Source organism: Dromaius novaehollandiae, chromosome 15, assembly GCF_036370855.1.
Source record: "Dromaius novaehollandiae isolate bDroNov1 chromosome 15, bDroNov1.hap1, whole genome shotgun sequence".
Lineage (NCBI taxonomy): Eukaryota > Metazoa > Chordata > Aves > Casuariiformes > Dromaiidae > Dromaius > Dromaius novaehollandiae.
In genome coordinates, this window is record NC_088112.1 from 8,716,174 (window position 1) to 8,730,377 (window position 14,204).

The 14,204-nt window shown below is 37.4% G+C and overlaps 1 long non-coding RNA gene across 1 annotated transcript; it reads right to left on the minus strand.

Moving 5' to 3' along the window:
* Positions 1 to 6,630: 6,630 nt before the first annotated feature.
* Positions 6,631 to 13,988, minus strand: LOC135329978 (uncharacterized). Its single transcript, XR_010391691.1, has 2 exons — positions 13,925 to 13,988; positions 6,631 to 7,436 (listed from the first exon to the last, which is right to left on the minus strand). It is a non-coding gene; the product is annotated as an uncharacterized LOC135329978 (long non-coding RNA).
* Between the last annotated feature and the right edge of the window lie 216 nt (positions 13,989 to 14,204).

The following is a 14,204-nucleotide window of genomic DNA, read 5'->3' on the forward strand; positions in this document are numbered from 1 at the left end:
TATCTAAGTTTTTCTGACTGGAAGTCAGCTACATTTGTTGAGGCATCTATGGATCTGTCACCAAGACTGGACTTCCATGTATTAATGCTGCTTTCTTGTAGTGGAATCTTGTAGTGAAGGATCTTGTAGTAGATGAATCTCTCCTGCATTTCCTTTTAAAATTGTTGCTGTTTAAAGACAGCCATGCCAATTCTGCTGCTAGTTTTCTTGGGTCTTAATTTAACTTATTTTAGAAAAATAAGAATTACCAGCTGCAAATGACACTAAATGACACTGAAATGGTGAAGCAGTTAAAATATGACATAGTTTATGTGAATCTTTCAAATGCTGATAGTGTATTAGACACCGTAGGATTTCTATTGTGATCTCTTTATTTTAGCTGTGAGTTTTGTTTCAGTGTCAGTAAAGAAGTTTTATTATTTAAGGATATAACACAAAATGCCAATATGGAAACAGATTTTTTGGCTTGTTGAGTATCTTCTAGAGAAGTGTAGGAGGTATAGAAAGTAACCTGTATTATGTATTTACAGAAGTATACATGTAACCTCTTAAGGAGTGAGCTACCAGATCTCGCTACAGAATTACATTTTTTTGTTCAGTGATCCTTGTGCAGTAGTTAATTCCACAGGGAGGAAGTCTTACTAGTTCCTGACAAATTATTTGAAATGACCCTGTCCTAAAATACGGGCCTGGACTTTTGAGAGGGGAACCGTGGTTAGGTCCCTTTATACAACTGACTCATAGAATAATTTAGGTCGGAAGGGACTTCTGAAGGTCTCTAGTCCAGCCCCTTGCTCAAAGCAAGTCAAGCTAGATCATGTTCCTCAGGACCTTTTCCAGTGTAGCTCAGAGCGTCTCCAAGGAGGAGGTCTACAACCTCTCTGGACCCCTGTTGCAGTGTTTCACCACCCTTATAGTTAACCTTTTTTTCCCACATCTCTAATCATAATTGTCCTTGTCTATAGTTAAGGTTATATGCAATACACTCTAAATATCACAGTACCACAGTGTGCATACGTACACATCCCAGGTCCCACAGGCCTTTGCTGTCAGTTAGTAGCTGAAGTCCTGTGGAGATTCCCCTCGCTTTTTGGAGGGACCTGAGGGAGTTTGCTTCATAGTAGACTGAACGTGGAGCTAATACTCTATGGCCATTTTTCCTTCACTCCAGTTCAGGTTACTAGCATATGTTTTCTTCTGGATCCATCTGGATTAACTCAAAATACCTGTTTAAACTGTTTTATCCAATTAATTTGGCCTGAGGCAGACCAGGATGACTGACCCTGCCCCATGAGAAGTACCTGCGAAAAGGTGTGGAAGGCAAAGAGACCATCCTTCTTAGACAACTGTAGCTGTTAGAAATGTCAGTTTTTATCCATTGCTTCAGTTCGGCCCCTGAATTTTCTCACTAAGCTCCTCAAGAAAAGTTACAATGTAGAGGAATCTGCAAGGTTGTTAGGAAAATGCCATAGCAGTTAGCCCCATGCCAGAGACCGCTTGTATGATTAGACATTCACATTTTTGTTTCATGACAGTCTCTTCAGTTTGGATAAAGTCAAAAAGCATATTTAGGCTTGGTTACAAATGAGCAAGGCTCCTTAAATCCTTAGCTTTTAAACCACAGTCTGATCTCCAGTGGATTTAGGCAAAGGCTCTCATTAGTTTCATGGTACCTGCACCTTGGTGAGGAAATCCAGAGAAGCTTGTGTTTATCAGCAAAACCAAATAACCCATTCCCCTGCTGATTTCTGTAAAGCCTGGATCTGAATAATCTCTTCAAAAAGACACTTTTTCAGAAGGCCTTACATACCTGCACAGAGTTTTCTTTACCTTTCCCCAAGTCCCTTCCCCCGCATTTTACAACACAACCAGCATCTACTGACCAGCTGGTCGTTCCTTATACACCTTTGGTAACTTGTTGTGCTACATTTATGCCTTATTTATGTATTAAAATAGACTCTGTACAGTATTTGTAGGAGTTGCGGGTAATGATGTTAATGAACACTGTACTCTGTTAACTACCAGCAGACCTTAGGGTTATGCATTTTAATGATCTTTGCACAGTGGATTTTGGCGCATTATCTGACTGTGTAGCTGCTTTCTGCAGAAGCTACCTATTGAATAGATGATTTACAGGTCACCTTTCTGCTAGCTCCAATTTCTTTCTGCTTTTTTCAAGGACTCAGCATAATCAATTGATTCAAATGTTCACAGAAACAGAGAGAATACAAAACGCTTGAAAACAGAACTTCTGCTATGTCCAGATACCTCTCATTACTGCTCATAGTCAGTGGTGCCTATCAGTACATGTTAATCAACAGACACTGTAAATCCAAATGGAGGTTACTTGCTACTATACAAGCTTGCTGAAGTCTGTGTTATACTTAATGTAGAAAAAAAATGGGGTGGGATTCAGCTTCTTTCGAACAAGGGTAGTTTTTGGCTTCTGTTTTTAAGGGGGCAGTTTTTTCCACGTGTACTCTGTATGCATTTGGGGAGATCAGTTGCTGAAAACCTGGCCCAATCTTTTGATTCAGTATTAAGTTAATGGATAGCGACAACACAAACTTCTCTTCCAGTGATCAGTAAGATATGATCAGTGGGGTGCCCAAAACATTATATAGTCTAGGTTTTAATGGTTTCAGAAAACTACGTTTCCCACTGAAGCACTGGTATGGGAACTGTGGGATGTCTTGTAATGACTGCTGAAGTGTGCAAAGAGAGTAAGAGAGGAAAGCTGGGGAATCTCCATTAGAAAAATCAGGCATAGGATTTTATCACTTATGTCACTTAATGAAGTCTGGCAGAATTTCTGGAGTTACCAGAAAGATAATTTCATCTTCCCAGTGTTCATGAATCTCATTAGCTTTGTTTACTCCTATATACAGAAGACCAAAAGCTTTTGGGATGAACTATTACTTTTTCTTTTAAATGAGCTGCATTTTCGGTTAGAGTTCTGCAGGTAACTGAAGATGCTGTAGTCTCCCTCTCTTTCACATTTCTCCACTACTGCCATCAATATCCATATCCATCCTGGCAGCAATTTTTAATCGTCCCTTCTGGCTCTCATTTCTTCGGTTCCATTTCTAAAACTCAGATCTATCCCTTTTACTAAATCACACTGTTTCTGTGTTGCTATTCTGTTCCTTCTGCCTTCCAGGAAATAGTAAATTTGCTGCAGAACCTGTGTGCTTTCATATAATGCCATGACGAAGTGATAGACATGTCTCCAAAAGATCTCCTAGTAAGTGGCTACAGTGACAAAAATCACAGAGGCAGCAGAGAGTATGTACTAGTGAGAAAAAAAAAAAAAAAAAAAGAAGGCATGGTTAAAAAAAAAAAGAAAAAAGCTTGTGTTTTCTATCCTGTCTCACTGCCTCTTTGCTATATGCTACTGTTCTTGAACTTTTACCTGCCCTTTTTGTTGTTTATTCACTGATCTCCTTTTCTTTTTTGTCAGTTCTTTTCAAACAGTCTATATTTCCTGCAAATATGCATTTTTTTCATTATCACTTTTGACTTCTCCCTCTTCACCCTTACTTTCCATAGTTTGTGCCTCTCCTCCTCTTTGTAGGACTTTTGCTCTTGCTCCTGTTCTGCTTTCATCTCTGCTTCTTCCTCCACCTTCCATTAGGGTTACTCCCTTTTTCTGGGGTACGTGCTTTAAACACCCTTTCTCAAATCCCACAGAGCGGGATCTCTTTTAGAGCTTCTACCTTTTTACACTGAGTAATTGTCCTTTTCTTTCCCTCTTATATAGTCTTGTTTCTCCTTTTTTTTCCACTCTCCCAGTTTTAATCTGGGGGAGGTTTTACCACTGTAACCCCAAGGAGTTCCTCTCCCCCCTTTATGGAGAGGACAGCTGATGCACGTTCAGAGAAAGGGATGAGTGGCTATCAAGTGACCTGCCATTTAGTAGCAGATATGCTCATGGAAAGACTGGATTGTGTGAAAAAGCAGTGAGAGAGAGGGACTCTAACTTAAAACACAGAGCTGTGGAAAATCCCAGCTCTTAGAATTCCCTTTTGCTCTATGCTAGAGCAAATGTCAAAACTGTGAAATTGCCTGTAAGTGAAATTTTCAGAGATGTCATCGAGATATCCAAACATCATTGAAACTGCTCCCTTAGAAAAGGTCACACTCTCTTTTTTTGACTTTCAGCTTTGATTTTATTTTGTTATAATATAAAGTCAGAATGATGAAGCTGAACAAAACCCTTTGACCTCATTGTAGTCGGACTAGGTTCCCACCCGGCTTTGCAAATCTGAACCAGCTCCATTCCCTTTTTATGCACTATGAGAATTAATAGTTGCATACTGCCTCCAGGTATTTAGAGCCATGGATTTTACCACCAGACTAAAAGGTAGAGTGAACTGTGCTCCAGATATTTTTAAATCTCTCTCTGAGCAGATCCAGTGTTCTTGAGTTTAGGGAGAGGGAGGACAACCGGGTTCAAGGCTCTAGCACAGGGCGTTGGTTGCAGCGTGAGCTTCGGGCTGTCCAACAGGCAGAGGCTGCCCTGCTCTGCACCTCTACTGAGCAGGATCATGGTGTAGTGGTTAAAAATACATTAGGGCTGCCCATGTCCATAACTTAATAGCGATTCAGCTGCATCATTGTTGGCAGCTGAAGATGTCTTACTAGCTAATTAACTAATCTTATTAGCTTTGATATGTCTATCTACACATGTTGCAGAGATTTACAGGGTCCATTAGCAGGAATGGGCATTCCTGCAAACCTAAAATGAGAATTATTTAATATCTGTCATCTCATCAAAATAGGGCAGGATTCAGTTAGACTTGTGTTAGACCTGTGGAGGCAGTGGATGCACTGACAGGACCTTACTTTGTGGCCTCTCTGAGATCTGAGTTCACTCCCAGTGGAAAATGACTTTTTGGTAGGTAAATGTTTAGAGGCTCTCACAATTTCAGCAAATTTGTATTCTGTTAACTGGATTGCAAAGGCCACTGATGTTTCTGGCATAAGAGAAGTCAGTTTAAATCCATTTTTACATTCTCTGACTCTAAAGGCAACCAGCAGGTAAATAGCTAGTAATAACTGGAGTAGTGCCAGCGTATAAGCCATGGTCTTTTCACGCATCTTCTCATTTTGGCATGTATTGACATACATCCCTGCACCAGTCTGTATCTCCTTGCATCAATCAGCAGGCATCTTGATTCTAACCCATTCAATTTAAGAGAATTACGCGCTTTCTGTAGAGCTCTGTGCTAGAATGTTCACAAGAACCGAGTGTTACAGGAGGGCATGTCACCTAAGGGCCTTTTCTACGTGGGTTGTGTCCAAGTCAGGCATGGATTAATGATGCTCACGTGTGAATAGTGAAATATTTCAGTCACTTCTATTTTTTATTCCCTTTTTATTTTTGAAGAAAAAGCATTTATGAGTTAGTGCAATACAACACTTCCTTTCTCAGGGTGTTCAGCACATCCTTTTTTTTTTTTTTATAACACAGTGCAGTGATTCTGTGAGAGGCAGTTATGGGACACAGAAGAATTTTTTCCTCTCAGTGCTTACACTCAAACTACTTGTGCTGTGGAAGCTGTATATTTATTTCTTGTACAAAATTCCATAAACATAAAATTCTATAAATATGAAATAATAAAATATATAAAATATAGTTATAGAATATAAAATAAATATAAGATTTATATTTATTCTTACATTCTAGCTATTACTGGTATCTAGTCTCAGTAATACCCACTGCTCACAGATGCATCAGTGATTACAATCTCTAATGCAACAGATACATCTTGGTGAATCCATATGAATGCTAAAATTTTTTGTTCATCCTGAGCAAGGGTTCATCAAACAGATAGATGATAAAGAGACAAATAGCATCTCTTTATCATCTATAGGTCTAAAACGAAACAGAACCCACGTGTGTGTATATATATGTATAGTGATGCCAGATATATAGTATATATAAATATATATACATGCATACATACATATATGTGTGTGTACAGACACACACACACACACACACACACACACAAGTATATCAGGCATCACTAAAAATCCAAACCAAAATTTTCTGTATGAATTTCCCTAGAGTAGAGGACATTATGTAGTTAACATGCATGGAGATGGAGAGGGCCAACAACCATGGCTTCTGGAGCATGTTCATAAAAAAATTTATTTTAAATCCTCTCTGCTACTGGTAAGAACAATCTTCAACTATGATGACCCAAAATCTCCATGCAAGATTATCAGCAACCAAGTGGACCTACGTCAGAGGTTTCAATCTATCCTAGGGCAGCCCAAGAGCACTAAGTAGAAAGGATGAGAAGCAGAAATAACTTCACATTTCTCCTTTCCTGACACAACTTTACCATCGCCAGCGTAGACTGAATTTGTTAATTAAGTTCTGTGGTGAACAATAGAGCAGTTTTCATTATCAAATTTATTCTGAAAAGGCATGATTTCAACAATTTATTAACATCTTCTGTTAAATAAGTGTCTGTGCAGGGAAGGCAAAGTAGGTTTTCCTAGATTTACTTTTCAGTCAAAAGTACCTTCCATGGAATTCATTTTATAAAGCCAAATACAAGTTAAAGCTGTCATATTTAATTTTTCTGTTTTATAGAATTGAATATAACTAATGCAACATCCTTTTTACCTTAATTTATTTAATTGTGTTTTAGAAAAATAGATGTTAACAGAGTCTAAATGACATCTTTTTTTTTAATATATGTAAAAATGGAAATCCTATTACAAGGTATAGAAAGATAAAAGGTATCCACCAAGAGAATCGATTTTATTTAATTTTTCAGTGAGAAACGCAATGATTACATTTGCAGGTGGCTCGCTGCAGACGTTTTGGTTTTGCGGAAGGCGTGCTGGGATGCAGTGCGTGCAGGCGGGCTCTGGCGTCTCATTGCGTGCGGGGGTCCGGCTCGGAGCGCCCTGTGCAGGCATCCCCGGGAGCTCGCCGTCGCCACAGCAACCAGCGCGCCGCTTCCCCGGCTGCGCAGCGGGAGCCGGGCATATATCCGGCACAAGGTGCTGCGTAACGTGTAGGCTCACTCGTTAAATAGCTGAAGTAACATATTTCTTGATACCCAGCAGTAAAAAAATCCTTCAGTGAACGAACTAAGAAATCTCTGTGATTGCTTTCAGACAGTTTTATGTGACTGACACATTGCTGATAGTTTTAAGCTTTACAAATTACACGTGCGAAGCATTCTGCACTGGGGACGATGCTGCCGGGCAGCCACAGGTCTGGGTCGAGTCGCCGGTAGCTGCTCCGCGCGGTGACAGCGCTGCTGATGAGGGTTGCAGTGCTGTGATCGCAGAAGCGATGGTCTTGGACGCCTCTGAGGGCTGAGTGGAAGCTCACCGACATCCCTGCAATTCTCGGAAAGGCATCCGGATATGAGCTGGGCTGGGTTCAAAGTACACAGGAAAGACAAGACCTAGTAAGGACAAAAAAGAGATTTCATTACAACATGCAGTAAGATTGGAGTACCCAGTTCCTTGGGGCTTATCTGAAAGCTCCAGCTGAAATGCTGTTCATTTCCTCCAACATTGTGCTGAAGTCCAAAACAAACTCTTAAATAAATCACAGGAATTAATTATATGGATGTTTTTCACTCTGAGTTGGATCTCATGTGAACACAAATGCTGATCAAAAGGGAAAGATGAAACAGGCATCGTGAAGAAGGCAAAGTGGTTATGGCCTACTAAAGAATGGTGGATGAATAATTTTAAGATTCCTGAAAAGTATTCACTTTGTAGTGAAAAATAAGATGGTAAAATAGATTATGACATCAATGGACGTCTGAAATCCTTACTGCCTCGGAAGAAAAAGCCATAACAAAATCTTTGATGATAAATGGAATTATATGAACAAAATCAGGATGCTGGAATAGAATTTCAGAAGTGATCTGAAATTCCTGTATTTAAGGAAAATTAAAAGTCCATATAATAATTCATGTCTCAAATAATAAAGCCTAATGTATCAAATCAGAGAAGGTATGATTAAAAATGGAAAGATAAATGTTAACTCAGTCAACTCTAACAAAAGCAAAATTTGTCAAGAATTAAAGGGAAATATGCAAAATATATGAAATCCAGGAGTATTTGTTTTGATGTAAAAATTTTAGATTTTATAAAGAATGTGACCAGCAAAGTACAGAATTTGAATATTTTGTTGTTCAAGGTCAAGTAACTAATTTGAAAATATCCAAATCAATGAAAATGTTACATATATACACATATACGATATATATATTTTTATATATAGACACTTTTTATATATATATGTGTGTGAGTTGTGACACTGCATCTAACAGAGTTTTACTCTTTAAAACTAGTAGAGCTATTACAAATTTTCTTGAACCTAATTATTCAGAAGTTTTAGTCTGCAGGAATGATTGAAATATGAACTCTAGGGCTAAAAATAGACTAACTGCTTTCCCTTCCCTCCCCTAAAAGAGGGAAAATCCATTTTCCTTAAATATTTACTAGATATTTTAAAAAGAGAACTGATGGCATTTCAAGGAACTTGACCCTCCATGCAGAAGAGTTCCTACAGACCTTCTTAAGGGAAGGTTCTGCACAACAAAAAGGAAAGCAAATTTACATTGGGTTGAAATCACAGAGGTATGATCAAAACAAGCAAGACAAGAGAACTTTCTCCTTTTTGTTGACCTACTTTAACTGCCTGATGTTTGGAGACATTTGTGCAAATTCCAAAACCTTATGTGCCAAAATGTCTTTTGAATTGAGGCAGAGATTTAGTAGGAGCGCTCGGAGGGGCCGTAGGCTCCCCCAAACCAGTGCCACCTGATTCAGAGCAATTCGGCAGTTTTGCAGCTGACTTCCTGCCCATCTCTTCCTGCAAACCAGTCTGGGGCTGCATTTGCTGCCAATTTAGCCTTCCTCCAGCTCACCCCCTATCTTTGTCCTATGGTATAAAGCAGATTTAGTGAAGTCAGTGGAAGTCTTATCCCATTTTTCAGTGACAGTTGTATCAAGATACTAATTCCAAGCTTTATTTGTCATAATAATTTATGTTGATATTTCTAAAAATATCCTTATTTATAGGAAAGTAAAATAAACAGCTTTCCAATAAATTGTACTATTTATTTATTTTTTATTTATTTTTTTTTTTTGTATAGGGTGCTGAGAAACCTGAAGTGTCGTTGCTAAGGACTGTGGTAAGTGTTTTATTCAACTAACAGTGAAGACATCTACATTTTTAATGAAAGCACAGTGAAAAAGCAGATCAGGTCATTTAGATAGAAATCACTTTTTTCACTCAGTTTGATTAGATAAAGGAGAGAATATTATAAACAGTTTGGGTTGGGGTTTTAGTTTTGAAGGCAGATGCATTATGTTCTGTCCAATATGATTATTTTAGTGCATGAGACAGATGTTGTGTAGGCACAGCGAGCTACAGTAGCTGTTCAGATGTCTGTACAATTAGTCTTCAACAATGCTTCAACAATATAATCCTTTCAAAATTATTGTCATAAACCTGCCTGAATCTGCAGAATTTGCCAAGTCCTTCAGGTCCATAAAATCAATCTTCCTTCAAAATAAATTTTCTACCTCCATTTCCTTTTTTAAATAAATAGCCTTTCTAATTTTTAGACAGAAAAGGTCTCCCCTTCTATTTCAATCTGTAATGAATTGTGGTGCTTTTAAGTACTCTCTTACAGCTTCTTGGGTTTACACATCTAGTAAGTCTCTGAGACTATTGAACACGGTTGCTTCCAAACCAACAAGGACCATAGTTCCAGATATGAACCTGAATCTAATAAATCCTGTACAAAAGCTTAAAATGCACTTAAAAGCACTAGTGATCATGCTTGTATGGCTAGTGTATCAGGCAATGATCTCTAAAAACAGTTTCTTGAGGGTATGGAGGCTCAAGGTATCCATAAAAACAGTCTGGAGTCTTGAGCCAGTAAAACTTTGAATATATGGATAACCTTAAGTACACCCCAGTGCCTTTGCTTGCTTTGTCAAAATTCCAAAAGCTAAGGCTTTTATCCTAAGAAAATTTTACTATGCTTAGCTTTATACGATGACTGATGAGGATATGCGTTACCATTTCATGCTCCACCTCTTTGATGGTGCAAGGAGCAATGTGACTGCTCCTTCTACCCTTATGGTTATCTCCCCAGTAGATGATTAATTAAAGAAACTTGCGTAGTGTGAGTTTCATCTGTCTAATTTAAAGAAACTTGCGTAGTGTGAGTTTCATCTGTCTAATTTATGCATTAAGGTTGCACCTGAATATAGAAAACAAATGAGGGCAGACACTGCTGATAGGGTTGTCATCAGCCAGACACCTTAAAATTAAATCTGAATGATCAGTCTTGTTACATCACTACTATTACTCAGCGACACTACTATTAACTAATACTTGAGCAGAACATGTGCCCACATGTTAATCACACTTTTCCTGTGAGATATGGCAACCCCATTTAAAGTTTCTGTCATAATCAGAACCTGTCTATTTGTATCTCTTTTCAGAAGATATTAATTAAATATATGCAATATAAAGTGCAAGATAAAATAAATATATGCAATATTAGATAAAGATTTCTTCTAATCTTTATATAAATAAGCAGATGTAAAGATGTATCTTGAGGACAGAAATCTCTTAGTCTTATAAATTGCTACATGTGCATATTTCAACTCCAAAACCATAAGCACACTTGCACATGAATAAAGAAAGATTACAATCTTTTGTCCTGTTTTGAGAATATTATGCCTGCTCTTTTATTATTGTAGTTACCAAGTTAAAGCAACAGAAGATTGCTTCTGCCATTTGGAGTTTCCATAGATCTTAGAGTATCTTCAGAGAGGTCACATTCCCTTAATTTCCTCTAGAAATCCTAAAACTACCACCAAATGATGTTTCAATTCTCAGTAAGTCCCTTGTAATTATTCTTAGCGTCCCCTTTCTGAGCATCATAATATAAGCCTGTATGCTGACATCCTTTCACTGACACAGAAATGTTTGCTCTACAACTGTTGTCTAATGAAATCTAGGACAAAAAAATGAAGAAAATTAATTATCCACTGATGTGAACTATCTTCAGCTAATTCAAATTGCCTCCTTTCATCAGATTCCAAACCCTCTAAAGTACAAATAGCAATTTTTCTAGACATCAGCTATCTAGTGCAGAAGATTTTCTAATTAATTAGTCTTTTCTCTTAGTCCTTGTTTACTTCTGAGATAATTAAAGAATAACACCATAAAGAAATATCCATGAAGCTGAAGGGTTTTCTAAAGTATTTTTGCAGACAGAAACATAAAACGAGGAGTATTCTGCCCATATTTTCTTGAAAAGATGCACTGACCTGTATGTAAAGGAATTAGTGGTCACATGATGTTGAATTGATGAAGATCATATGAATAACATTACAGAAATCAGGCCTTTCTCTTTGTGTTAATGTTTTTAAGATGTATTCAGATTCTTTTAATTATGACATGAAATACATTTCACTATTGGAAACGTAATACTACCAGTGTAATTGATTTCTGTGACGTAAACTGACAAATGTCGGCTACCTGATTAGCCCCAGAGCTCCTCACAAAGTTATATAGGGCCATTTCCACTGACTTCATAGCCTCTTTATGGTTTATATCACAGTTTGTGCCACTTTGACAGGAGAGAGCAAAGAATTGTGTCCTTGCAGATATTTATGGAAAAAAGTAGTGTAAATAAGGAAAAATACTATGTTTAAAAAGCCAGAAATGTGAAAAAGTAGCAAAAAGTATTTCTGCATAAGGAAAATTGTGCATTTATTTTTAAAAGTCATCTAAAAATCATAATGAACTCCAGAAAGACATTAAGGAGAATTATGCTGTGCAAAATCAAAGATGTTCATAATTTTATTCGTGTGTTATGTGCCCACATACTTTACACATTTTCTATATCATATGATTTACCGTTAGCAAAACCATATAAAAAACCATAACATGTAATTTAAAATTATGATCTCACATGTAGTGGAAGGGGGAAACATTGATTAAGATACTATGTATAAGAGTTACATATTTTAAAATAGCATTCTTTCTACTGTTAGTAACAATTCACATTGTATATCAATGTATAACCTTTCAGGTAATTCAGGAAGGAGTTACTGTGAAATAGTATATTAAGAAGTGAGAAGGTGAAAATATAATACCAGAACTACATAACTGAAACTGTCTCAAATTTTTACATGATTTTTCATCACAATATTAAAATATGATCTTGCAATATTTTAATTAAAAATTTATAGTCAAACATTTATAGTTTTACAGAAAAAAAGTGGTTAGTTTGTTTAACATGCTCGTGGAATATGTTTCCATGTCTCAGTTATAATTAAAAAGATCATCTCAGGGGTGATCAAACTCCTACTGCTTCTTGAAAAGCTGACATTGACAGCTGTGGAATTAGATAGCCAAACACAGCATCTCAAGATAAAATTAGCCATTTGTTTTCATATTTTAATCTGTCCAAATTCTTCTTCTAGCCAGTCGGTTTTAAAGAGTCAGTCAAGTTTTCTCTGTACTTCCTTGATAAGATATTTTTCTGATGTAGAGTTACCGTAGAAAACTGCCACAGTATAGGATTCAAAGGTTTTTTGCTAGATGATGTGTTCATGGTTCCCATATTACCACTGATCTAGCAAGGCCACAAGCTATTTCTCCCTTCATTCCTTAGTAAAACCTCCCTAGGCAGTGATTACATTTTAGTGGTTTCATTAGCTTCACTCAATTTATATGCTGGGTTTGCCTTTCCTCATCACTTCAGGATAATCTCATTCTCCTCCCTCTATCAGCCTCCATATGCTGTTCCTCAACAAGCATGTTCATTATACTCACTCTGCAGCAGAGGAGAAAAGCGGTATCTTCTGAGTGTTACAGCACTTGGGCTCAGAATTTTGGCAGCAGGATCTAGCATCAGGATCTAGCCTTGAGTTTATAAGCGGTTTCTGAAGAATTGAAAGTAATCAAGCCTGCGCTGTCCTTGCCTAAATACTGCAAACATTATCTAGCTTGCAATGCTGTCATTCCCAGAGAACGTGAAAACATGGAAGCCTCTAAGCTACATCCATTCAAAATGATGTGTTCACTCCTAGCTACCGGGAAGAGTGTCATTCCTAGATATGCTCAGAATATGGTGAACTGGGGAAATTTTACATCATATTAATAATAGAGGAGGCTTGTCAAACTTGTAAAAAAAAAAAAAAAAAAAAAAAAAAAAAGAGTACTGAGGTTTTCCCTTGTTGCTGCCTTGAGCACACAAAGTGGAATGGTAATATTTTGGAGTTTAGACTGAAATCAGGCTACCTGGAAAAAGAGTGCATTAAACCTCAAAGGAGCTGCTGCCTTTAAACTCATTGCTGAACTTTGCAGTTTGGAAATATATGCTTACCCATATACTTCAGTTAAAAAAAAAGACAGCTAAAAATAGTTCATACAATCTGAATATGCATAAAATTACTTTAAAGTGTCAAGCCAACATCTCTATTGGATGAGAACTGAAATCTAAGCTAGAAATGTTAAAGACCAGACTATGATGCCCTCATTCATTTTGCAAAGTAATGTAAGTAAGTGGTTTTCTGACTAAACTTGGGATTTATCCCACTTAAGTGTAGCTAGGTGAAAGTTAGCTCTTCAGTCCAAGAGAATTAGCCAGGCTCTGTGCATGTCAGCTGGGATGTTTGTCCCATCCCAAAAGACTCAACAGGTTGAATGAATACAGGGAGCTGTAAGTTAGGTGAATAAAGTTAGGTAGAAAAAAAGGAAATAGAGCCTAATCTTTTATTAGAAGTTGTCAATTCATTAATGCCAAAAACATTCATGAAATTCCTATTGGTTTCAGTGAAAAGTCTGTCATGAAGGCTTCCAGGTTCAGAAATTTCTGATATGTAAACAAATGAGAGAACGTACCAGATTCCCAGCAAGATGGTAGTCCAGGAGCTAGGGCAGCTATGTAAGATGCAGATGATCCGCATCCAAGTCCAGGGACAAAGTGCTTGTTAAATATTAACTTGCCTAGGGAAGAGCAAGAACTTGACCCTGGGACCCTTTCATTCTGTTCGAATACCTCACGTGTTAAATTAGTGACTATTCTGGATGGCAGAATCTTGGAAAAAGAAGTCTGGGAGGCCCTCAAGGCAAAGTAAATTGTATCTATGTAATTCCTGACAAAGGTTTGTATAAGCTGTTT